Source organism: Monodelphis domestica, chromosome 5, assembly GCF_027887165.1.
Source record: "Monodelphis domestica isolate mMonDom1 chromosome 5, mMonDom1.pri, whole genome shotgun sequence".
NCBI classification, from domain to species: Eukaryota; Metazoa; Chordata; class Mammalia; order Didelphimorphia; family Didelphidae; genus Monodelphis; species Monodelphis domestica.
In genome coordinates, this window is record NC_077231.1 from 139,527,105 (window position 1) to 139,554,806 (window position 27,702).

General features: G+C 39.3%; 1 pseudogene; it reads left to right on the forward strand.

Annotated features, from left to right (window-relative positions):
• Window positions 1–430: 430 nt before the first annotated feature.
• Window positions 431–23,529, forward strand: LOC130454719 (metalloendopeptidase OMA1, mitochondrial-like; annotated as a pseudogene).
• Window positions 23,530–27,702: the final 4,173 nt, after the last annotated feature.

Here is a 27,702-nt window from a genome sequence, read left to right on the forward strand (position 1 = left end):
GCTCCTACCTTTTCTGTTAGAAAGGTTCAACCTCCTGCCAAATTGTATCCTCTACTTCTATAAAACTGGGATAACAATAGCATTTATCTCCCAGGGCTCTTGTGAGAATCAGATGAGATAATTGTAAAATGTTTAGTACACTGCCTGGCACATAGTAAGCACTGCATGATGTTCACTAGCATCATTATTATTAATTAAAAGGCTCTGTGGCAGAATGGATGAGTGCTGGACTTGGAGTTAGGAAAACCCAAGTTTGAATCCTAAATCAGGCATTGTTTAGCCTTGTTAATCCTGGCAAATCACTTAATCTTTCTCTTCTTCAGTTACCTCCCCCCTCCCTTATAAAATGGGAATAATAATTGTACTTACCTCACAAGATTGTTGTGAGGAGCAACAGAAGAACTTTGTAGACCATAAAGCCCTTGTAAGTATGTACTATCATCACCATCACCATCATCATCACCATCTCTACAACTGCTACCACCACTGCCACTTCTACTACTACCACCACTTCTATCACTACCACATCTACTACCACCACAATTTTAGGTAGGACCTTCTATTGATCTGAAATGCAAATTCTATGTTTTTATACCTTTTTAAAAAACACTTTTTTACCACCAACCCCGAATTGATCTGGCAGCCACCTCTGAATGTGAATATGGACCAACAGAGGTGCCATAGTAAAATACTACATCATTATATGGAAGAGGGCATGAAGAAGGGAAGACATAAGGTGAGAGAAATTTTCTTTTCCCTATTGAGCCAGACATATCATCTATGAACATGTTAGTGAATCCTAGAAGTCAATTTGGTCCCTTTTTACCCTGGAACTCTGGTCCCATGGTTGGACATCATGGAAATGAGCTTACCTTTGATTGTGAAGATCATCCCACCCTGCTCATCTCCAACTAGTGTCTTACACAGTTGATTCCATGCCAAATAGTTAAAGAGCCAGAAATCAGAGAGATGCCTTCCATAGACATGGAGGCAAGCACACTCTCCTTCACAATACACTTGATAAATATCATTAAGAAGTATATCTGGTGTGTATATAGTGCTACAGACTCTGTTTCATCCCAGAACATATGATTTAGTGGAAGTAGAGAAAACAAGTAATGAAATGTTTGAATTCAGGTGAAATACCTGCCGTATTATTTTCTGCAAAAGCTATTAAAAAGACTTGATGTCCTATCTCTTTCCCTCCCTCTCTCCTTCCCATTCCCATTCATATTTATATTTCTTTTCTTAATGCTTATTTCATGGACATTCATATGTTAGCGAAATGGATACTAAATTTGGTTGGTTCTAGAGACAATTCAAGGAAATGCTTAAAGTCTCTTACCCCTAAAATCTCTGGGTACCAACCCCCTTCTAGATCAGTCTAGGACCAGAAAGACCCTCTTTGAAGATAGTTAGGTATGATAATCCAACCAACATATTATAGTAGGACCCTGATTAAATTAACAAGCATATATTAAGCTCTTACTAGTGCCAGCCAAAGAGCTGGGAATATAAAAAAAAAGGAAAAAGGAAAAAAGTTCCTGCCATTATGGAGCTAGGGGAACACATAAAAAGACAATGAAAGGACTTAGAGGAGAAGGTGTTAGTCCTGGGATATAGTGGAGAAAGAACTCAGGAGAGTTAGGGATGAAACTTGGAGAGCAATGAAAGGGTGAACATGACTGGCCAGGTACTTACTCAAATTGAGAGGGATAAACCAATCAGAAGAAGAGGGTCCAAGAAGAGTAGAGGGAGCTTCCAGAGTGGGAAAGCTGCTAGGGAATGGTAGAGAAGCATCAGGAGTCAGGAGCAGGACCCAAAAAGGAATGAGGAAGAGAAATGAAGGACTTTGATGAGCTGTTCTTGTTAGTGGGGTTCTATTTAGTTGTTAGTTAGAACTACCCCACCCTACTCAGGCGGTACTTTAGAAGATCTGATTTAGCTATTTCCTTATTAGTAACACTGGAGATACTTGGGTTAACAGAATCAAGTCTTGGGAACTGTACATTTCTCCACCCTACTTAGTTTAACAAGATCAGGAATGCCTGCATCACACTCAAAGATTTAATTATCTGAGGAAATGACCTTCAACAGACATGTGCAGAAAAATCAGACAGACCCCTGGACTGTCCCAAGTCAAGCTAAGTTATCATTGGTACAGATGAGATGCAGGAAAGTGAAGTAAAACCTTCTATATAAGGCACGTCACTTGCTTGCTCTCTCTCTTTCCCTGGAGAGGCAACTCTGGCTGGCACCTGCTAAGCATTCCAACATCTTGGAGTGGTGGCAACTATTGTCTGGGTTTGGTGGTGAGTTTGCCCTTGAGCTGATTCAGACTAAGACATCTTGGCTGAGCCCTTTTGGAGATCAGGCTGATTCCTTCCTCCTTCACACTCCAAAAACCTTACTTTCTAGATCCCCTAATCAAGCCAGGAGGGAGAAATCCTTCACCTTCTCCTTCTCCCTTCTTCTTAGTTTCTTGCCACTAAATTGATTACATCACCATAAATTTCCAGCTGACTTGAATATTTTATTGTTTGGGATTTTCCCTGGCAACCAATTAAATTTAGATTTTAAGTCACAACGCTAAAATTATCTTTACAGAACTAGATGTTCTAGTTAGTTAGCTCCATAACCACAGTGGGTCCAGATAGCTGGATTCTAGCTACCAGGCTCTCTGACCCTACTAGTTCATCTAGGTCCAGAATTTAACCTCCTTCCTGCTTCTGCCCCTGGTAGAAAATCAATCATTATCCTGACTATGACCTGGAATACAGCTACTATTGCTTATTATTGCTCTACAAAAGCAAAGAAATAGCAAAAGATGGATAAGATATTAGACTTGGCAGTCAGGAAGACATGATTTTTTAAAAAACCCTTTCCTTCCTTCTTATAATCAATACTGTGTATTGGTTCCAAGGCCGAAGAGTGGTAAGGGTTAGATGATGGGGGTTAAGTGACTTGCCCAGGGTCACACAGCTAGGAAGTATCTGAGGCCAGATTTGAACCCAGGACCTCCCATCTCTGGGCTTGGCTTTCAATCCACTGAGCTATCCAGCTGCCCCCAGGAAGACTTGATTTTGAATCCTGCCTTAGAAATTTATTGGAAACTGAGCAAGTCACTTAACTTCTAAGTTTCTTCATCTTCAAATAAGAATAATAATAACACTTAACTCAGAATTATCGTGAGAATCAAATGAGATGATATATGTAAAGAGCTTTGTAGGCTTTGAAATGTTATGTAAGAGCTACCTATGTATGGCAGTCAACTGTACAACTGTGGCAGACTGTCTCTTCTTCTTCTCCCAATCTCTGTGATTCCACATTGAATGTTGTCTTGGCTTGCACATCCTCCCCCTACTGTTAATCCCATTCTCCATCACCATTCTCTTCAGGGTTTTACCTCCTGTGTCCTCTTCTTCCATTGTGCCCTCTGAAACACCTTCTCTTTGTTAACAAATCACCCTCAGAATAGAACTCCTTTATGGTCCTGGAAACCTGGCTTTTCTGAGGACACTGTTTTCCTGGTCATCCATTCTATCCAGTAAAAACGTATGACAGACTCTCTCTTCTATGTTAAATTGCTTCTTTGGCCTCTGGAGTTATCCCGATTCTGTGGCTTCAGAGCCTTCAGATTTCTGGCTGCGCACCATATCAAAACGTGGTCCCTTGAAACCATTTACTGGTCTCCATTTCCTCCTCTTCAGTTACTTGGTACAGTGACTGCAGTGTCTCTGTGGCATGACCTCTTCAGGACTTGAATGCTCAATAACAGAGTATTACAGTCTTCCTGACAAAAGTTAGAACTTTCCAAAGGTCAGTGCTTGCTTTGGCTTGGATCTATCTTGCTCTTCATCTCGGGATGCTAACTTCATCTTACATATGTGTTGGATAGCAACCTCACACAGGATTGCCCTTTGCAGGATGGATTTGGAGTTTATTGCTGGTGCAATGAATAGACTGCTGGATCTGGAGTCAGGAAGTCTCCTTACTATCTGTGTGACCCGTGGCAAGTAATTTAACCCTGTTTGCCTCAATTTCTTTATCTGTGAAATGACCTGGAGAAGGAAATGTCCAACTACTCCTGGATTTTTGTTAAGAAAACCCCAAAAGAGGTCATAAGAGTTGGATATATCTGAAAACTACTGATCAGCAACAACAAACACAACAACAAAAACTGTCTTTATATCTCTTCTTCAGCAAGGTTGAATGACTAGTTTCCAGGAATTCTTCCCAACTCTAACAAGAAGAAAGGAAGAGAAGAAGCATTCATTAGTTTCCTACTAGGTATCAGGCACCATGACAAACATTTTACTTACAAATATCTCATTTGATCCTCACAACAGTAAATAGGTGCCATTATCCCTGTTTTATAGTTGAGGGAATGGAGATAGAGATTCAGTGACTTATCTAGGGTCATACAGCTAGTAAGTGTCTGAGGCTTTATTCTGGTCTTCTTGACTCCAGCCAGGTCCAGTGCTATATCCACTGTGACACCTAGAGGCTGTCCCTCTAGGATATGCTACTGAAATAGATGGCCTGAAGATCAGACAAGACTTTGAATGCTTCCCTGTCCCAGTTAAAAAGTCCTCACTATCTCCCCAAATCATTATCTCTTTTTCTCAGGGATTCCTCTATAGTTTTGTCTTCAGTGCCCTTGGACATTCCCTAGAATTAAGAATCCTCAGTGGGAATGCAATTGAAAGCCTTAGTTTTATTTAATTTTATCTCTCTTGAATGATAGGGAACTCACTACATTCCAGTTTTATCTAGCTATAATTGTTAGTAAGTCTTTCCTTATCTATCTTTCTCTCTTTAAGTTCTACCTTCAGAGCTAGCTAGAGATGAATCTCCTTCCTAGGAAAGTTGAGAATGAATGTGATAAGGCTTGGTTGTAGTCCTTTCTGGAGACAGAGGATTTAATGAAATTGATGAGAAAGGTACAGGTGCTTCAACAGGTATGCTTAGGAAATTTTATAGGATGTGATATCTTCATAGAATGTAACCTCTTTTGGGGGGGTGGGGAGAAGGAGAATTGGGCAGCTAAAGCGGCAACCATGGATAGAGTGCTGGGTCTGAAGTCAGGAAAACTCATCTTTCTGAGTTCAAATCCAGCCTCAGACACTTACTAGCTGTGGGACTCTGGGAAAATCACTAAACCTTTTGGGGCTCAGTTTCCTCATCTGTCAAATGACCTGGAGAAGGAATTGGCAAAATACTCCAGTATCTCTGCCAAGAAAATTCCAAATGGGATAATGAATACTCAGACATGATTGAAAAATGATTTAATAACAACAAAAGTGGTGGTTAGCAAGTTTCTGTTGCTGAGATTTCAGAGTTGTTGCTCAGAAAGCATACACTGAGATATATACCACATAGAACCCGGAGGGTTGGCTGTGATTTTATCACATTTTTAAGTAGGGCTTAGCTTCAGATGGACAGGTTGACTCTTGACTCCCCCTACTTCTGTTGTCTAATGTTAGAGTCCAATGTCCCAGAGACACAATCCAAGACAGAGTCCTTATGTGTGTTCATTCCCCTTTGTTGAGCTGTTGATTCACTCTTGGTATCCACTCTGAACAAATGGAGTGGAGGGGAAATGGTGAATCTGGGTCCCACATAGATGGATCAGTCCTCTTTGTCTGTTTCTTATAAAATAACACTAGTTGGAATTTACATTTATGAAGAACAAAACAATAGCTTAGATTCCCAAATCTTTTAGAGTTTCTTTCCTATAGATTATGTCAGACAACTCTAACAATCAACCTGGGAGATTAAGCCCTATCTGAAGGAACTCAGAGACTTGCTCAGAGTCACACAGTAAGAGTGGCAGAGTCTCAGATCCACATATTCCTAAACCAGTACTCTTCCCCAGATACACTCACTAGGATCTTTTTTTTTTTTTTTTAACAGAGGAATTTGTAATCTGAGTATAAATGCCCCAGTGTGAATCTCTGCAAACTCTATGTACCATTGATGGGTTAGAAATGTTCCCCAGGTTCCCAACATAGCTATGGGCATTGCTTCACTAGAGATGCCATGAAATATGCCGAGTAAAATAAAATGATCTGATCTCTAAATTAGAGGCTGAGAAGATAGAGAGAATTTGTCTTGCAAGGAAGACCCAAGTCCAATTCCACTTCTGGTTCATATTCCTGATGTAAATATTAAAATTAATATACAATAACTAAATATAATATTTCATTCTGTTTTATTAATGATAGTTAAAGCAAAAGAACTACCTGAATTCAGCCTGGTTGCACGGGAGGAGCATACATCCACTTAAATACCAATAAAATAATCTTGCCAACGTGTAGATGCAGGAGAGATTATAGGAAATTTTGGGAAATACTAAGGACTTTTGGGGAATGAAGTCAAAGGTTCAAAATCTCCATTTATACATGGAGCAAGTCATAAGTTGAGTCCAGATTCACCATTTCTCCTCCACTTCAATGCAGATATCAAGAATGAATTAACAGGAACTTCCGGTTAAGATGGCGGCTTAGAGAAAGCTGAAGTTCAGATCTCCGGAAAACCCTTCCCGACCGATCTCAAACTAGAAGCTCCTAAGGCGCCGAAATTCAAAACGATCAACAGCACAGACCCTGGGAACCCTCCTCCTGGACCTGGACCCGGTTCAAAAGGTACGGCTCCCCTTAAAAGCCAGAACCCGAGATCCCTCGGACCTCAGGGGTAGGAGCGCAGAGTCCAAGGCTCCCGGAAGCGGCAGCCGGGCCGGGCTCAGAGAGCAGGGTCTGAGGAACAACAACCCTCAGGGTCTTCTACCCAAGTCCCAGTCCGGGTGAAAGTTACTGCCTGGGGCCTCCGCTGCAAAGAGCCGGTTGGTCCGGGTGAAAGTTACTGCCTGGGGCCTCCGCTGCAGAGAGCTGGTCAAAACAACAGCAACCCTCAGGGCGGGCAAGACAGCCTCACGGGCTGGATCCTGCTATCCAAGTCTCAGTGAAAGTCTGTGCTCTCGGAGCTTGGGGAAGCGGCAGCCCATCCCCCCGCAGGCCGACGAAACAGCCTCACGGCCAGGGATTCTGAAGGCAACTTCCGGAAATCGAGCCAGGGGGAGAGTGTGGCCTCGTGGTCCGACCCTTCCATTCCAGTTCCAGTGAGGCATATTCAGTTTAACCCAGGGAACGCTCATAGAACCAACATCTGCCCAGGACTAAAGCCTCTGATCACCAGACAAAGACAAGAAAAGCCAATCCTCCACGTTCAGAGATGACAAACTCCACAGAAGCACAGAAGCCCCAAAATACCAAGAAAAATAAGAAGAAAGGGGCGACTTTGGACACATTCTATGGAGCCAAAATACAAAATACAGAGCAGATAGAAGAAGATATACAAGAAAATTCTCCAAAATCTTCCAAAGGAAATAGAAACTCTCCACAAACCCATGAAGAATTTGAATCAGAAAGGACCAAAAAGATGGAAGCCCTCTGGGAGGAAAAGTGGGAAATGATGCAAAAGAAATTCACGCATCTACAAAACCAGTTTGACCAAACTGTAAAAGAAAACCAGGCTTTAAAGCAAGAACTAATAAAGCAAAGCCAAAACACCAAGAAATTAGAAGAGAACATAAAATATCTCACCGACAAGGTGATAGATCTGGAAAACAGGGGGAGAAGAGAAAATTTAAGAATAATTGGACTCCCAGAAAAGCCAGAAATAAACACCAAACTGGACATGGTGATACAAGATATAATCAAAGAAAATTGCCCAGAGATTCTAGAACAAGGGGGCAATACATCCACTGACAGAGCTCACAGAACACCTTCTACACTAAACCCCCAAAAGACAACTCCCAGGAATGTAATTGCCAAATTCCAAAGCTATCAAACAAAAGAAAAAATCCTACAGGAAGCCAGAAAAAGACAATTTAGATATAAAGGAATGCCAATCAGGGTCACACAAGACCTTGCAAGTTCTACGCTGAATGATCGTAAGGCATGGAACATGATCTTCAGAAAGGCAAGAGAGCTGGGTCTCCAACCAAGAATCAGCTACCCAGCAAAACTGACTATATACTTCCAAGGGAAAGTATGGGCATTCAACAAAATAGAAGACTTCCAACTTTTTGCAAAGAAAAGACCAGAGCTCTGTGGAAAGTTTGATACCGAAAATCAAAGAGCAAGGAATACCTGAAAAGGTAAATATTAAGGAAAGGGGAAAAATGTTATCTTCTTTTACTCAAACTCTCTTCTATAAGGACTACATTTATATCAACCTATGTATACTAATATGTGGGGAAAATGTAATGTATAAATAGGGGGTAAAGAAAGACCAAATAGAATAATGGTTCTCACACAAAGATTCACAGGGGAAGGGGAGGGGAAGAAAACTCCTATAAGAAGGAGAGGAAGAGGGGGGGGGTTTACTTAAACCTCAATCTCAGGGAAATCAACTCTGAGAGGGAAAAACATCCAGATCCATTGGGATCTTGAATTCTATCTTACCCAACAAGGGTAAGGAGAAGGGAAAACCAAGGGGGGGAGGGGGAGAGGGAGAACAAAAAGGGAGGGAAAGAGAGGGGGGAGGGGGAGGGAACAAAAAGGGAGGGACTAAAAAGGGAAACATCAAGGGAGGGGACAAGGGGGACTGATTCAAAGTAAATCACTGGACTAAAAGGTAGAGCCGAAGAAGAAAAGGTTAGAATTAGGGAAGGCAATCAAAATGCCAGGGAGTCCACAAATGACAATCATAACTTTGAACGTGAATGGGATGAACTCACCCATAAAACGTAGACGAATAGCTGAATGGATTAGAATCCAAAACCCTACCATATGTTGTCTTCAAGAAACACACATGAGGCGGGTTGACACCCACAAGGTCAGAATTAAAGGATGGAGTAAGACCTTCTGGGCCTCAACTGATAGAAAGAAGGCAGGAGTGGTAATCATGATATCTGATAAAGCCAATGCAAAAATAGACCTGATCAAAAGGGATAGGGAAGGTAATTATATTTTGTTAAAAGGGACTCTAGACAATGAGGAAATATCATTAATCAACATGTATGCACCAAATAATATAGCACCCAAATTTCTAATGGAGAAACTAGGAGAATTGAAGGAAGAAATAGACAATAAAACCATACTAGTGGGAGACTTAAACCAACCATTATCAAATTTAGATAAATCAAATCAAAAAATAAATAAGAAAGAGGTAAAAGAAGTGAATGAAATCTTAGAAAAATTAGAATTAATAGACATATGGAGAAAAATAAATAGGGATAAAAAGGAATACACCTTCTTCTCAGCACCACATGGCACATTCACAAAAATTGACCATACATTAGGTCACAGAAACATAGCACACAAATGCAAAAAAGCAGAAATAATGAATGCAGCCTTCTCAGATCACAAGGCAATAAAAATAATGATTAGTAATGGTACATGGAAAACCAAATCTAAAACCAATTGGAAATTAAACAATATGATACTCCAAAACCGTTTAGCTAAAGAAGAAATCATAGAAACAATTAATAATTTCATCAAGGAAAATGACAATGGCGAAACATCCTTTCAAACCTTTTGGGATGCAGCCAAAGCGGTAATCAGAGGCAAATTCATATCCCTGAAAGCTCATATTAACAAACAAGGGAGAGCAGAGATCAATCAATTGGAAATGCAATTGAAAAAACTCGAAAGCGATCAAATTAAAAACCCCCAGCAGAAAACCAAATTAGAAATCCTAAAAATTAAGGGAGAAATTAATAAAATCGAAAGTGATAGAACTATTGATTTAATAAATAAGACAAGAAGCTGGTACTTTGAAAAAACAAACAAAATAGACAAAGTACTGGTCAATCTAATTAAAAAAAGGAAGGAAGAAAAGCAAATTCACAGCATTAAAGATGAAAAGGGGGACAGCACCTCCAATGAGGAGGAAATTAAGGCAATCATTAGAAATTACTTTGCCCAATTATATGGCAATAAATACACCAATTTAGGAGAAATGGATGAATATATACAAAAATACAAACTGCCTAGACTAACAGAAGAGGAAATAGAATTCTTAAATAATCCCATATCAGAAATTGAAATCCATCAAGCCATCAAAGAACTTCCTAAGAGAAAATCCCCAGGGCCTGATGGATTCACCTGTGAATTCTATCAAACATTCAGAGAACAGTTAACCCCAATACTATACAAACTATTTGACATAATAAGCAAAGAGGGAGTTCTACCAAACTCCTTTTACGACACAAACATGGTACTGATTCCAAAACCAGGCAGGTCAAAAACAGAGAAAGAAAACTATAGACCAATCTCCCTAATGAATATAGATGCAAAAATTTTAAATAGGATACTAGCAAAAAGACTCCAGCAAGTGATCAGAAGGATCATTCACCATGATCAAGTAGGATTCATACCAGGGATGCAGGGCTGGTTCAACATTAGGAAAACCATCCACATAATTGACCACATCAACAAGCAAACTAGCAAGAACCACATGATTATTTCAATAGATGCAGAAAAAGCCTTTGATAAAATACAACACCCATTCCTATTAAAAACACTAGAAAGTATAGGAATAGAAGGGTCATTCCTAAAAATAATAAACAGTATATATCTAAAACCAACAGCTAATATCATCTGCAATGGGGATAAACTAGATGCATTCCCAATAAGATCAGGAGTGAAACAAGGATGCCCATTATCACCTCTACTATTTGACATTGTACTAGAAACACTAGCAGTAGCAATTAGAGAAGATAAAGAAATTGAAGGCATCAGAATAGGCAAGGAGGAGACCAAGTTATCACTCTTTGCGGATGACATGATGGTCTACTTAAAGAATCCTAGAGATTCAACCAAAAAGCTAATTGAAATAATCAACAACTTTAGCAAAGTTGCAGGATACAAAATAAACCCACATAAATCATCAGCTTTTCTATATATCTCCAACACAGCTCAGCAGCAAGAACTAGAAAGAGAAATCCCATTCAAAATCACCTTAGACAAAATAAAATACCTAGGAATCTATCTCCCAAGACAAACACAGGAACTATATGAACACAACTACAAAACACTCGCCACACAACTAAAACTAGACTTGAACAATTGGAAAAACATTAACTGCTCATGGATAGGACGAGCTAATATAATAAAAATGACCATCCTACCCAAACTTATTTATCTATTTAGTGCCATACCCATTGAACTACCAAAATACTTCTTCACTGATTTAGAAAAAACCATAACAAAGTTCATTTGGAAGAACAAAAGATCAAGGATATCCAGGGAAATAATGGAAAAAAACACATATGATGGGGGCCTTGCAGTCCCAGACCTCAAACTATATTACAAAGCAGCAGTCATCAAAACAATTTGGTACTGGCTAAGAAACAGAAAGGAAGATCAGTGGAATAGACTGGGGGAAAACGACCTCAGCAAGACAGTATACGATAAACCCAAAGATCCCAGCTTTTGGGACAAAAATCCACTATTCGATAAAAACTGCTGGGAAAATTGGAAGACAGTGTGGGAGAGACTAGGAATAGATCAACACCTCACACCCTACACCAAGATAAATTCAAAATGGGTGAGTGACTTAAACATAAAGAAGGAAACCATAAGTAAATTGGGTAAACACAGAATAGTATACATGTCAGACCTTTGGGAGGGGAAAGGCTTTAAAACCAAGCAAGATATAGAAAGAATCACAAAATGTAAAATAAATAATTTTGACTACATCAAACTAAAAAGCTTTTGTACAAACAAAACCAATATAACTAAAATCAGAAGGGAAACAACAAATTGGGAAAAAATCTTCATAGAAACCTCTGACAAAGGTTTAATTACTCATATTTATAATGAGCTAAATCAATTGTACAAAAAATCAAGCCATTCTCCAATTGATAAATGGGCAAGGGAAATGGATAGGCAGTTCTCAGATAAAGAAATCAAAACTATTAACAAGCACATGAAGAAGTGTTCTACATCTCTTATAATCAGAGAGATGCAAATCAAAACAACTCTGAGGTATCACCTCACACCTAGCAGATTGGCTAATATAACAGCAAAGGAAAGTAATGAATGCTGGAGGGGATGTGGCAAAGTAGGGACATTAATTCATTGCTGGTGGAGTTGTGAACTGATCCAACCATTCTGGAGGGCAATTTGGAACTATGCCCAAAGGGCGACAAAAGAATATCTACCCTTTGACCCAGCCATAGCACTGCTGGGTCTGTACCCCAAAGAGATAATGGACACAAAGACTTGTACAAAAATATTCATAGCTGCGCTCTTTGTGGTGGCCCAAAACTGGAAAACGAGGGGATGCCCATCAATTGGGGAATGGCTGAACAAACTGTGGTATATGTTGGTGATGGAATACTATTGTGCTCAAAGGAATAATAAAGTGGAGAAGTTCCATGGAGACTGGAACAACCTCCAGGAAGTGATGCAGAGCGAGAGGAGCAGAACCAGGAGAACATTGTACACAGAGACTAATACACTGTGGTATAATCGAACGTAATGGACTTCTCCATTAGTGGCGGTGTAATGTCCCTGAACAACTTGCAGGGATCCAGGAGAAAAAAAACACCATTCATAAGCAAAGGATAAACTATGGGAGTGGAAACACCGAGAAAAAGCAACTGCCTGAATACAGAGGTTGAGGGGACATGACAGAGGATAGACTTTAAATGAACACTCTAATGCAAATACTATCAACAAAGCAATGGGTTCAAATCAAGAAAACATCTAATGCCCAGTGGACTTACGCGTCGGCTATGGGGGGTGGGGGGGAGGAAAAGAAAATGATCTATGTCTTTAACGAATAATGCTTGGAAATGATCAAATAAAATATATTTAAAAAAAAAAGAATGAATTAATAGTTCAACAATGGGGATGGCATAGATTCTTGTCTTAGAGATCATATCACTGAGATTGAAATTCTAAGTGTTCTAGGCAATTCCCTAAGACTATAAATTGCAGAGAGAGTTCAGATTTGCATCAGGAGAGGAAGGCCATTACCTTTAAAGTGGATAGAGCACCAGATCTGAAGTCAGGAAGACCAGAGTTCAAATCCAGTCCCAGACACTAGCTGTGTGATCCTGGACAAGTCATTTAACCCTCTTTGCCTCAGTTTCCTTTTCTGCAAAATAAGCTGGAGAAGGGAATGGCCACCTACTCCACAATCTTTGTTAAGAAAACCCCAAATGGGGTCATGGAGAGTCAGACAGGTCTGAAAAGGACTAAACAACAACAGCAATAGCTACCACTGAAATCCCAAGACCAATCCATAAGTCAGAACTGGATTCAGAGGGAAAAAGAATAATGAAAAATTGAGCAATGCCTCAGGAATGGAAGGGAACAATGGAAAAAGAGAACAGCTCTGCAAGGAGGAGACCTGGGTTCAAGGTCCACCCTTAATATTATCTGTGCAACATTGGCAGAGTCCTTTTAAGTCCCTGGCTTTCAGTGTCCTCTTCTATAAAAGGAGGGGATTAGACCAGGCTTTTGAGAGTCATTCCAGCTAGAGATCTATGGCCCTCAGTAAAGTTCATGGTGTCTTGACGGTACAGTTGGGATGAAGTAAATTCCCCTTTTGGTTCTCATTTTCCCCAGTGCTTAGGGCAGTGCCTGACAGGTAACAGGTACTTCCTAAATGCCTGGGCAGGTCGGTGGTGCAGTGGAGAGAGCCCTGGGCTTGGAATGAGGAAGATTTACATTCCTGAGTTCAAATCTATTCTCAGATATTCCAGGGTCACTTACCAGCTGTGTGATTCAGGGCAAGTCACTTTTTGCCTCAGTTTTCTGATCTGTAAAATGAGATGGAGAAAGAAATGGCAAACCACTTCAGTATCTCTGCCAAGAAAACCTCAAATGGGGCCATGAAGAGTTGGGCAATGACTGAATGATAACAAGATTATAAAGTGCTTTCTCAACAATGGGTCTGATATGTGAATAATACTGAGTGTCCTTAGTGCCATTTTACAGATGAGAAAACTGAATCTGAGAAATGATGGTACCTGGCCGTGGTAATGCAGTTGGAAAATATTAGAGCTGGAATTCAAATCCAAGTCTCCTGAGACCATGTGCCTGATATTCAGTCTCTTCTGATAGGGAGATTATCTCTCTTCATGGAATTTAAAGTCTAATTTATCACATTTAAATATATAATTAATTGTTTCCTATTTTATTATATAATATTATAAGATAATTATTGTTATATATTTAATGGTATGATATAGTTATTAATTATAATAATATAATTATTGTATTGTTATATATCATAATATTGTATATAATATTATATTTTAATATGCACTAGAGAGAGGAAGCCTTTTGTTTAACCTGCCAAACTTTTTTTTTTAATTAAACCTTCACCTTCAGTCTTAATATCAATACTGTGTATTAGTCCTAAGGCAGAAGAATGGAAAAGGCTAGGCAATAGGGATTAAGTGACTTGCCCAGGGTCACACAGCTAAGAAGTGTCTAAGGCTAGATTTGAAACCAGGACCTCCTGTCTCTAGGCTTGGCTCTCAATCCACTGAGCCACCCAGCACCTCCTCAAACTTCTTCATTTAATAGCTTGTTTATAAATGTGTGATAAAATTATTTAAAAGACAAAATATTTTCCATTTAGTCTATCTTTGCATGTTTGAAGATGTTTTGAGGTTTTAGAAACTTTCCTTTCTTGGAACTGGACAATTTTCTACCTTGGAGAATAAGGATATAAAAGGTCTTAACTCTCAAATATAAGATATGGGGCTATGAGGACAACTCTCACAAATCAAGAGACAATGGTTGTATTGTTCAAACTGGTGCTGATTGCAGCTTGAGAAGTCCATGTCAGAAAATCTGGTATGATATCAGGGTTAGACAAGGCCTTAGAAGCCATTTTATTTGAAAGCCTTTTTTTTTTTTTTAATAGCCAAAGAAATCAAGGCATTATGGGCTATCCAGCCATTTGAAAAACATTTTTTTTTTAAATTTTATTTATTTATTTATTTATTTTAATTTTTATTTGGTCATTTCCAAACATTATTCATTGGAAACAAAGATCATTTTCTTTTCTTCCCTCCCCCCCTCCCTCCACCTCTCCCACAGCCGACACGCAATTCCACTGGGTATCACATGTGTTCTTGATTCAAACCCATTTCCATGTTGTTGGTTAGAGTGTTCATTTAGAGTCTCTCCTCAGTCCTATCCCCTCCACCCCTGTAGTCAAGCAGTTGCTTTTCATCAGTGTTTTTACTCCCACAGTTTATCCTCTGCTTGTGGATAGTGTTTTTTAGATCCCTGCAGATTGTTCAGGGACATTACATTGACACTAATGGAGAAGTTTGAAAAACATTTTTAAGCACCCACTTTGTGCTAGGCATGATGCTAAGTGCTAGGAATACAAGAGAGGTGAAAGACACTGCTACTTTTAAAGAGTTTACAATGTAGAGAGGACAACATGCAAAGAGCTAGGTATGAACAAGATATATTCAGAAAAAAATTGGAAATAATCAGCAGCAGGAAGGCACTAGCATTAAAAGGTAACAGAAATGGCTTCTTGCCATTTAATTGAGACTTGAAGGAAATCAGGGAAACTAGGAGTCTGGAATGGAGACAGAGATAGTTCCAGCAATGGAGGACAACCAATGAAAGTAGTTGGACCCAGGAGATGGAGAGCCATGTTTAAGGAACAGCAAGGACTCCAGTATCATGTTTAGAAGTGTATGGAAGGAAAAATATAAGGAGCAGATACCTCAAAAGACAGAAAGGGGCCAGACAAAATTTTGTATTTAATCTTGGAGGCAATAGAAAGCCAATGGAGTACAATGCAAGAGAACTAGTTAGATTCAGAGGATTTGAGTTCAATTTCTGCCTTGCTACCTCTCTGTCCTGGGGTAACCCATAACCTCCTTGGGTCTTAGTTTCTTCATCTATTCAATGAGTTGAGTGGATTGAATTATATAGTCTCTGAGGTCCTTTCTAGTTTTAGGCTAATTATTCTATGAAACTCAGAAAGGAAAAGGAACTTGGGTGAAAACTACAGATGTCACTCATCAAAAAACTCTAAAAATCTGAGTAAAATAATTTCAAGACTGGGATTGTGACATGACTCCAACTTGAAGATTTTCTTCTATAAAATTGTATGAACTTCCTAGTCTCTTGACTATCAATATTATTCTTTTCATCATCATTCTATTCTTCAAACTGGAATAGACGTTTATATTTTAACTCAAGTAGGCACTTGGACTCTATTTGCTATTTGGAACAAGGTGACTTGAAGCAGGTTAAATAAACATCTGGAGTCCTGCTAGTACCATGAGAACAGGAAGGACGAGAAGCCTATAGGAAAGAGTAAAGGCAAATCAGGAACACAGGGTACTCAGCCTTGAGTGGCTGAATGGGAATATGCCAGTACTGGTATTTTTGTGGTTGTTGTTGTGAGAAACTAATTGCTCTCTTTGGATGGTCCTGCTGCTTTTCATCTGAATTTTTCCCTTCCCCTCTGCTTATCACTGGTGTCATCTTGGACAAGTCACTGGAAATACAAAAGATGCAAAAGATAGTCTCTGCTTTTGTTCTTCCTTCTTTGATTTTTTCCCCCTGTTCATCACCATGTTTTCCCTCTTAGATTTCTAGATTTCTTCTCATGAGGATTAAAAAAATATATATATACACAATGGTATTTCACTACCCTTTTGCATTGTAACAAAGATATAGCAGTTGGAGGGCAGCTAGGTGGAAAATAGATAGAGCACCAGCTCTAGGATCAGAAAGACATTTTCCTGAGTTCAAATCCAGTGTCAAACTCTTACTAGCTATATGATCCTGAGCAAGTCACTTAACTCTGTTTGCCTCAGTTTCCTCATCTGTAGGATGAGCTGGAGAAGGAAAGAATAAACTGCCCCAATATCTTTGGCAAGAAAACTCTAAATAGAGTCACGAATGACTGAAATGACTGAGTAACAACATAGTGGTTGGAATTGGAGGTATAACAGTTTGTTCTGCCATGTGTATGAAGTATGTATTAGGTAATTGATTTAAGGGTTAAGGTGATTGAGATATCAGGTCTGCCACCCTCCTCCCTTGTCTTCCCCCTCCCTTTTCCTCCTCCCTGTTCCCTTCCCTCTGTCAGTTGGTTTCTTCAGTTGGTGACACTGGAAGACAACTCTGAGTGAGCTTCCTGATAAATCTAATAGATAACTCTCTCTTTGGATAGTTTAAACAAGGGGGTTTATTTAGGAAAAGAGGAAGGACAGGGAAGTTTGATGGGAGAGAGGGTTTAGGGTTTCCTTAATCTTAAAATATTCCTAAATTGAAGAATAATAGAATAGTCTTGAATTTGAGGGATATGGCTAATTGGTTGAGGATTTTAGTTACTTTGTCCAGTAAGGAGAAATCAGTAAGATAAGGATGTTCTCAGTCCTTACTCCTTCCTGTCTCAAGAGCAAGAGACCATTTCTCAGAGTTTGGCTGTTCCATTCTCCCTACTCCCAATCCCCCATTCCATTCCAGAATGCTTCTTGATTGACAGCTTTTATAAATGTTACTCCTTTGGCTCTGTTGCAGATTTTCTCCAACTTTCTCATTCACAAGTATAAATGAAGATATTGGGCAATGAAAAATGGATCTGCAGAAAAAAAGCAAGAAGCTCAGAACTTTGGAACACCAATGGAACCTTGAAGTTAGCAGTTAAGCAGCTTGAGCTGGCTGAGAATTCATTCCTCCTCTGGCTGCTGACCAGAAGGTGGAAGACAGACCACTTCATCTTCTCTATAGGCATTGCCTTCTACATAGACTGTGAGCTGAAGAGAAATTTGGTTTAGCCTAAAGAGACTTGTCAGCAGTGCTGTGAATATCTACTCTTAGGGGAAAATAATTCTATTTCTAAACTGACTGTATGTCAAATCTTCAATCAACAAGATAACTTGGAGATTAGGGAGAACCCAATTTTCCTCTTCCCTTCCCCTAACCTCTTTTTACCCCTTCTCCCCAAAGAATAAAAATCCCTTTAGTTAAAGGACTGGTTGTGGGATTTGATTATTAGGGGGAAAATATTCAAACCTTACCATATCTGTGAGAAGACAGTTGAAAAGGAACAGGAAGTAGTGTAGGGGAGGGGCTCAAGATTCAGTCTTTTTCCTGGCTTGCTTCCTGGTACAACCTCTCTAAAAATCCCCCCCACTCCCCCACTATAATTCACCAAGTTTTATTATCTACTACAGAAAGTATTCTTTTTTCTGGTGTTTAGATTCATAATTTAAAGAAAATGGAAAAGGTATAGCCGTCTAAAATTGCATTTGTCATAATTCCTATTCTATCAAATTTCAGTGATTCCTATGGGATCAAATTTGTTTTCATCTATTCTGATTTCTAGTTCATCTGGTTTGTTACCCGAAGGACAAAAGGAAGTCATGGATTTCATTGTTGACCATCTTGGATATTATTTTCTGTTGTTTCCTGGTTATTTATTCTGCTATTCTTTTTTTTTTTTTAACTTTTCCCTTCTGTCTTAGAATTGATCCTAAGCATTGGTTTCAAAGCAGAAGAGTGGTAAAGGCTAGATAATGGGGGTTAAATAATTTTTCCAGGGCCACACAATTAGGAAATGTCTGAGGCCAGATTGAACCCAGGTCCTCCTGTCTCTAGGCCTGACTCTCTGTCCTCTGAGTCATGTAACCACTCTTCTGCTATTCTTCTTAAGTTTATCTGCTTTTCTCTTTGGTCTCTTCCTGATTTGGCAGGTTGTAGGCAGTTTCTTCCACCATTCTCAATCATGAATCATAGATCAGATTTGCAGTACTTCAGGAAAAAATATTTTTACTGGATTAAAGTATACTCCATCATCTTTCAAATAGCCCATCAAGGATCCCAGGGAGGTTATAGTAAAAGAGAGAGCATTCCAGGCACCGGGAACAACCAGAGAAATCGCCTGGAACCAAGATGGAGTCTTGTTCATGGAACAGCCAGGAGACCAGTGTCACTGGATTGAAGAGTATGTTTTGGGGAGTAAGGTGTAAGGAGTTTTCTCATCTACAAAATGAGGGATATTGGATTAGGTTACTTCAAAGTTTCCCTATAGTCTTAAAGTTATAATCATATATAATCCCATGAGCTTCTCCTTAGTAGCTAAACTTTTCTAAAAAATGTAGCAACCTCATAAAGCTGCCTTGGATTGTTTCTCCAGATAGTAAATTGGTCCTCCCACCCCACCTCCAGATGCTGGAGGACATGCTTGTTCCAACTTCCCAATGCAGTCTTTCTTTCTGGTATCTCTAATGGTTAATGTAACAGAAGAGGATCCTACAGGTAATGCAAGCCCTGAAGGTGGCCTTGCGAGTGGCTTGAAGGGAGAGAGAATAGACATCTAGGTTCTTCTTCCATCTTTCTATAAGGATAATGAGTTCCTGCCAGGAGGATCAGGAATTTGGAGCTTCAGAGAGAGGGAGTGCTGGGCTAGAATTAGATCTATCTGCTCCCTTCTGATTACTTTGTTATTATTGAAGGAGAGCAAGACCCCCCAAGTTCTATATCCAAGGTTGACCCCCTTTCCCACCCAGTACCTGCCCCCAGTTGAATACATCTAGTGGATACCTAAGAAAGTAATTTATCCAAAGCATAACAAAACAGAAATAAGAGAAGGTCTACACAGGAGGACATATACCAGACAATAGATTGAAGGAGTTCTTGCTTTGAGAGTAAGTTCATTCAGTTCAAGCAAGTGATTTTGGCTTTGATCTTACCCAAGGACAAACTCCCCAAAGTCTCTAGAGAAGCAAGTTTGAAATAGGGATAAGATATAAGAAGCCAATCTCACCTTAGGCTGATGAAGATAGTCTGGGGTGCTGAGGAAAGAATGGAGGAATGAGGAGGTAGAAACATTAGATATAGATACATTTTTTTTCAAGAAGTTTGGGTTTTAAGGAGAGGCTCATAGCATGGTGGATGATCCTAAATTTCAATCTGGAAGGCACTATCATGGCCGTCTAGTCTGAATTTTTCATTTTACACCTTAGAAAACTAAGGACTACTTCCAATGGTCACAGAAGTAGTAAGTGATCTCTGAGAGAATATAATATCTGAAAAGGATAGAGGAGGGGTTTTTGGTATTGAGGAGGCCAGATGGGGTCTCAGTGATACAGTATAAAGAACACTGGCTCTTTTTTTAGAGTCAAAGGAACTGGGTTCAAATTTTACCTCTGCTATTACCTATGTAACTTTGGCATGTCTTTTAACTTCCTCCAGGTCTCAGTCTTCTGTACTGGCAATAGTGAGGTGACTAGTAAGATACTAAGAAGAATATCAATAGTCAGGCAGCTTATTTCTCACCAATGTGCTGGTATTCTGCTCCCTAGCCCTTCAGATCTATGCACAAACACAGGAAGATACATGTCCCAACTGGGAGTGCCAAATTCTGGGTTTACAATTTATTGTTGTTCCAGGGCAGATTCACAGGGACCAAGGAGGGGGAATGCCTTAGGAGCCGTCAATCTGGGTGGCCCAGAAGGTGACCCTGGCTATTGACCACAAGGTCATTTTGATTAGGAAAGTTTGCTAACATTGTACACTTGGATTAGATGCAATTTGCTAAACTGATGATTATCAGGGGAGCTTTGCATTCATTGCCTAAATGAAGCTGACTAAATCAATTATTGGGTACAGAGGAACTTCGCACTACTTAGCAAGGTTGGTGGTTAAAGAGGGAGTAATTTCTGGTTCTAAAATAGTCTCACTCTCCCAAGTGAAAGAGATAGTGGAGAAAGATGAAAGAAAAGAGAGAATGAACAACTGTGGGAACAGGGGCTTATATTCAGTGAAGCTTAGAGAGAGCTCTCTGTTAACCTGGAAACAAAAGACAATGCTGCTGTTGCAGCTGAATTAAAAGGGAGAGGAATACATAGTTAGTCTGATGATACAGTGTAATATGTAGTTGAGTGGAGTTTTGGGATGTCTATCTCTGTAGATAGTCACAGAATTAGAGAATTTGTGAGTCGGAAGGAACCTTAGAACTGTCAAGTTCAACCCATACATGAAGGCATGTTCACCACAACATGTTGGGCAAGTGGTTGTCTAGCCTGTGCTTGAAGACTACTGAGGAGAGGGATTCCACCACCTCTCAGAACACTTTGAGTGGCTCTAAATTTGAGGAAGAGGGCAGCTGGGTAGCTCAGTGGATTGAGAGCCAGGCCTAGAGACGGGAGATCCTAGGTTCAAATCTGGCCTCAGACACTTCCCTGCTGTGTGACCCTGGGCAAGTCATTTAACCCCCATTGCCTAGCCCTTACTGCTCTTCTGCCTTGGAGCCAATAAACAGTATTGACTCCAAGATGGAAGGTAAGGGTTTAAAAAAAAAATAAATGTGAGTAAGCTTTTCCTGATCATCATGTGCCCTCGGAATCTTTTTTCTAGGCTAAACCTACCAAGTTCTTTTATGTCACCTTTATAGAGCATCATGAACTTAAGGTCCTTTGTAAACTTCATTGCCTTCCTCAGGAGATTCCCCATCTTATCAGCGTCCTTCAAAACATCCAGAACTGAACAGAATAGTCTAGACATTATCTAATGGGCAGAGCTTTGGGGGATTTTCATGTCTCCCTTTCTGGAAGCTTAGTCTTTAATGCAGTGAAAGAGAGGGTGAAATTTTTTTGGCTGCTCATTCAAGGGAACAGTGGAAAGTGCCAACCATGGAGCTGTGTGTCCCTAGGCAAGTCATTTAATCTTGTTTGCCTTTGTTTCCTCATCTATAAAATAAGCTAGGGAAGGGAAGGGCAAACCACTCCAGTACTCCTGCCCAGGGAACCCCCATTGTGTTCATGAAGAGTCAGATATGACTGAAATGATTGACCAATAAAAATCTTGCAGTTGACTTGGGTTATTTGCAGCACACTAAAACCCTTAAACCTTTTCAGAACACCCACTGTCTATCCATGCCTTCCTCATCTTATATTTATGGTGTCTTTTGATACCTAAATATAATACTTCATTACTTATCTTTATTGAATTTTATTTTATTAGATTCAGTCCCATGTTTGAGCCTGTTAAGATCCTTTTGAATCTTGACTGATTCATCCAATTTGTTAGCTCTCCCTTCTGGTTTTGTACCTTTCGCAATTTTGGTTACCAACCATGTGGTTGATAGGTCAGATGAAAATGCTTTTGTTCTTCCTGCAGAGAAAGCCAGTCTGGTTCATTTGTGGAATTTTCTAGGTTTGATTTTTCTCATGATGATTTGGGCCATCTGTCCTGGAGATAGTTTGGCAGTTTTGACCCAATGGATTCAGTCTAAATTGCAAGAGAATGTCTTTTCTAGAACCCTTTTCTGTACCCTGGAGTCAGAAGCTAACATAGTTAGACTGTAGTTTTCTGCAAAGATTTGTGCAGATGTCAAAGCTAGTTGAGTGTTTTGGCAACAGCTGGAATGGGAAGCAATGATTCAGAGTCAGCCCAAGTTAGCAGACTGCCTGTTGTGACCGCAAAAACATGGGTTTCAAGACTGTGAATTGCCCAAACTGTAAAGATAATTTTTAGCATCTTGAGTTTATATCAAAAATAAGTGGTCGCCATGGGAAAAATTCCCAAATATGAAACACCCAAGTCAGCTGGGTTTTATGGAGATTTTAATTAATATAAATGAAGGAATAAAGGAAAGGGAAAGAGACAGAGTAAGAGGAAATAATAGGAAAAAGTAAGGGCCTAGGCCTTTCTCTTTAAGAGATAAACTAAGTCAGTCTTTAATCACTCACCACAAGATCTTTCCAAGCAAAATTCTAGTGTTCAGAGACCCAGCAGCCTCCTCTGACTCCTGACCTCCAATTCAGCTACCAAAGCTGAATTAATACCAGAGGCCTCAAGCGCCTTCCTTTTAAAGAACATTTTCTCTTGTGTCACCTCTCCTAAATTTTCATGTCTACCAATCACAGTAGACACTTCCTAGCACAGCCCATTCTTAGTTTTCACCACTCTTTAGTTCTCACCTTCTCTGGGTAGATTATATCTTCTGAGTACTTCACACCTCTTTGCTAAACTTGCCCTTTGTAAGTTGCTTGACCTTTTAGTGATTAATTTGACCTTCATAGGTACTTAGCATCCTTTTGTATTAGTTCTAAAAATAGACCTAGCTTAAGGGCTTTTGCCTCACTATAAGTATGAGTTAAGTACTTTTTCATTGCTCAGTCAGGAATTTTACAACTTTATCTTCCCCTAAAGTATGCCTAAGTATGGGTGGTATAATGTAAAATTCCCAATACATTCCTGATCAAGTACCTCCATTGTTTAAATGGGGAATAACCCTAACCATAACCTTAAGATGTTCCAAGGTAGAGTCTGAGAAACTTTAAGATTCACACTGTCAACACATCCTTCTCATGAGAACAGAGCTGAACACTTAGACCGACTCATACCTCAGGCCATTAAAAATTAGAGAGAGCTGTAACCACCCTGCACTTTCTGGACCAGACCCTACATTGGTTTTCAAGCCAGGAAGCACTTTCTGGAAGTGATGGAGGGAGAAGACCAAAATGTCACTGAAGTGTTAGTTAAAAGGCATAAAATGGTCCTTTATGCTTAACAAAAGAACTGAAAGTTGATCTAAATTTTATGTGAGAGCTGAATGAAGACTACAGCTGTAGTTATTGTTTTTGCATATTAGTATTTTAAAAAAGGATCAGTTAAAAAAAAGACATACAAGTTTGTATTATGTGGACTCCTAGCCAGAGTAAAAATTCCTCTAATAGATATTGAAATTTTTGCTCATTAATCTTAAAAGTATTTGATTCTATTTTTAATACCTTCAATAAAGAAAGTACATCCCCTACCTATGCTTTTATTCAAGTCACTGATAAAATTACTAAATAGCACAGAGCAAGTACAGATTCTGCAGTACTCCACTAGAGACCTCCTACCTTGTTGACATTGGAATTATTAAAAAACTATTCTTTGAATCTGGCCATCCAACTAGTCCTGATTGTATTCTTGTTGAATCTGTATCCATCTTCTCCACAAAAATGAACATGAAATACCCTATCAAAAGTTTGATAAAAATTTAAGTAAACCTTATATGCAACATTCCCCCTCATTAGTACATGTACTAATGTACAACATTAGTACAATTGCAAATTATGTTTACTTAAGTTGATCAATCAATCAATAATATTTCTGTCAAAAAAGGAAATGAGGTTAATCTGATATAACATGTTCTTGATGAAGCTAGGCTGGAAATTTGTTATCACTGCTTCCTTTTCTAGAATAATCAGCAACTATTTCTTTAACAATTCTTTCCAGCATTTTCCCTGTAGTCAAGTCAGACTCATTGGCTTCTATAGCTTTCAGGCTCTGTTCCCTTCACATTGTGGACATCAGGACATTTTCCTTCCTCTAACATCTCCCATTTTCCAGATTATTTCATATATCACCGTCAATGGTTCATCAATTGCTTCTGTTGTTTGTTTATTTCAGCCATTTTCTTGTCATGTCTGACTCTTCATGGCCACTTTTTGGGTTTTCTGGCACTCCTGTGCTCCCTAGCTACCCTTATATGCCTAGACTTCATATATCTGGTGTTTTAATCGCAGTACTGTATGCCGTTCATCTAGAGCAGGTGATTTATAAGTAGATAGCTTAATCATGGCCCCATCATTATGGGCCCTTGTGTCATCTTTTGTTAATAATGTTCTATGGTATAAATATATTCCCATGATAACATCTTGTTAAAGATTTAATCTTCACAAGCCAGGTTTCCCTAATGATTCCTAATTAGATCTCCAATAGGTAGAAATTGCCATCGATTTTTAAAAGATTGAGATCATCCTATGAATCAACGAAAGAAACCAATTCTGACAATCCTACCTATGCCCAACCTTTGTTTTTATGGTTCTAGATGTCTTCAGGTCTGGACAAGGGAACAAGGGCATCAACCCCACAACCCTGCATGTTTCCTTAGACTTGCTATTGGGACAAAAATTCCTACCAATTTTAGTCCAGTCTCCCAAAGTGGAAAGAGCTCCCTTGGGAGGTGATAGGTTCCCTTTCCCAGGAGGTCCTCAAGGAAAAGCTGGATGACCACGTGTCACATAAGACAGAAAGGAAATTCATGTTCAATTGTCCTTTGCACTGGATGGCCACAAAAGTCCCTTCCAACTCTTGAAAAAGTCTGTTAGTTTCCAGTCCTGCGATTAGTGTTCCTCTGCTTCCCTCTAAAGGCTGAAGCTTGAAATCACAAATATCTTCATTGTGAGATACCAAGCACTCAAAGGCTATGATGCAATTGAATTCATAAAACCTCAGATACAGACCTAGAAGCAATGATGGAGTCCATCCAGGCTATCGGCTGGGAGAAAAATTTTTAAGGAATTCTTTTCTCTTCTTCTCTAATTTTAAAAATAATAACCAGTAATGGAACCTATTGCTGGGGCAAGTAGGTGGCTGAGTGGATAGAGGAGCTGGGCCTGAAGTCAGGAAGACTCATCTTCCTGAGTTCAAATCTAGCCTCAGAAAGTTCCTAGCTATGTGATCCTTGGAAAAGTCACTAAATCCTGTCTGCCTCAGTTTCCTTATCTGTAAAATGAACTGGAGAAAGAAATGGCAGACCCTTCCAGCATCTTTGCCAGGAAAACTCCAAATGGGGTCACAAAAAGTTGGACACTACTGAAATGACTGAACAAGTAAAACCTTATATTTAATATCTCTTTCAGTCAATTGTGTGATGGTAAAGACATCAGTAGAATACTACAGTAGAATATCGCTCATGAAAGCCTGAATATTCCCTACCAATCCCCACAGATTATTTGGATGCCAGTTTTATATAGTTGGGAAAATAGGCATAGATTAGAAGTTGTTGTTTGTTCAGTTAAGAAAAGAAGGTCTGATGAAAGTTTTATTAGAAAGACCTTTGCATGTCCCTTTATTATTCTCCTTAAATTTCATCCTTAAATGCTCTCAGATGATTTTGCACAATTGGGTTTCTTAGCAACCTTTCTTTAAATTGGTCCTACCTTTACTGCTTCTCTTTATTTTATGAAATAAGCTAAATTACTCATTAAAGAGACTTTTGTGGATTGTCCCAGGACTAAATCTACCACTGATAATGTTAGTTTTTTAGTGAATGATACAGTAAGTATAAGATTATTGTATAAGTATGCAATTATTATAGTTAGTAGTAGTCTCTCAGTAATCGAGGATGACGATTGTCTTTGTGCATTTTCATCTATGATAGATGAGTGTGCACAAAGACATTAGTGCGTGAAGGAGATTTAAGTGGAAAAGTCGATGCACAGAGACAGTCCCACTCTCTTAGCATTGGAAGCCTGGGTCCATTGGCACGAAAAATCGTTACACCTGGAGACTTCCTCAGCTGCACTGGATGGCCGTGTTGTCTTTTGTGCTCCAACACGCCCTAAGCACTCCACAGTGCACTGTGTCGCCATTTCAGCCGTTGAACCTTCTTATTGGTTTCTTCCGTCTGTGAGGGTAGCCATCGGGTCTTAGACCCCTGGTGAACTAAGGCTTTGCTCACCCAGCATGGGAAGACTGCAATTATTATATAAGATTATTAAACTGATGGAACTGGGGAATTCCATAGGGTGCCTGAATTTTAGCAAGACATTTGACAGTCTCTCATATGATATGGGTGGACATGAGGTAGAGAGATGGGAACTGGATGATAGATTCAGGCTTTGATTAATTCGAACATGATTGGTTGAACAACTGGACCCAAAGCATAATGATTCTATTGTTCCAGGATTGACTTTCTGGATTTTAACCTGGAGGAAGTTATCTCTGGAAGAGGAATAAGACTCCCTCTTTTAAAGACCTTTTCCTATTATATATTCTGATAAATAAAAGAAGTGCATAGATTCCATGAGATATCTAGGTGGTCTAGTGGATAGAGCATTAGAATCTAGAGTCAGGAAGATGCTAGTTCAAATTTAACCTCAGATACTTATTAGCTTTGTGACCTGGGCAAGACCCATAACTTGTCTGCTTCACTTTCCTTATCTATAAAATAGGGATAATAAAGCACCTATCTCAAAGGGTTGTAGTGATGATCAAATGAGAGAATATTTGTAAATCTCTTAGCCCAGTATCTGCCACATAGTAGGTATTTAATAAATGTTTATTTCCTTTCTCTCGTCTTTATCAAATTTGTAGGTGATCAGAATTGAGTTTTGGTAGAGAATACCTTGGATGAAAGATCTGGAATTCTAAAAGATCTCAAGGCTAGACTGAATTTAATAATATGTATGCTTAGCCATGGTATTTTTTTTGACAGTCAAAAAAAGTTAATGCAATTTTAGGCTGCATTATTTGAAACATAACTATTAGAATAAGATTAGTTATAGTCTGTCCTATTTTAACTCCACTCTGGTTAAAGCACATTAGGAATATTGTGCTCTACTAGGGGAATACCTTTTTGGAAGGGCACTGATGAGCTGAAGCATATTGAGAAATATTGTATTGGGATAGTAAGGAGACTTGGGACCATCACACACAAAAAATTGGTTGCAAGAACAGGGAATGTTTATTCTGGGGAAATTGTAGTGGCTTCCTCTTTTTTCTCAAATGAGTCAGGCTTAGTATTGGGCTGGGGTTTATAGGAAATAATTTAAGGGTCAGTCAAGTGGCAGCTAGGTAGCACAGTATTTAGAGCTTCAGGTCTGGTGTTAGGAGGATCTGGGTTCAAATTTGACTTTAGACACTTTGTAGCTGGGCAAATTACTTAACCCCAGTCTCCTAGCTCTCACGG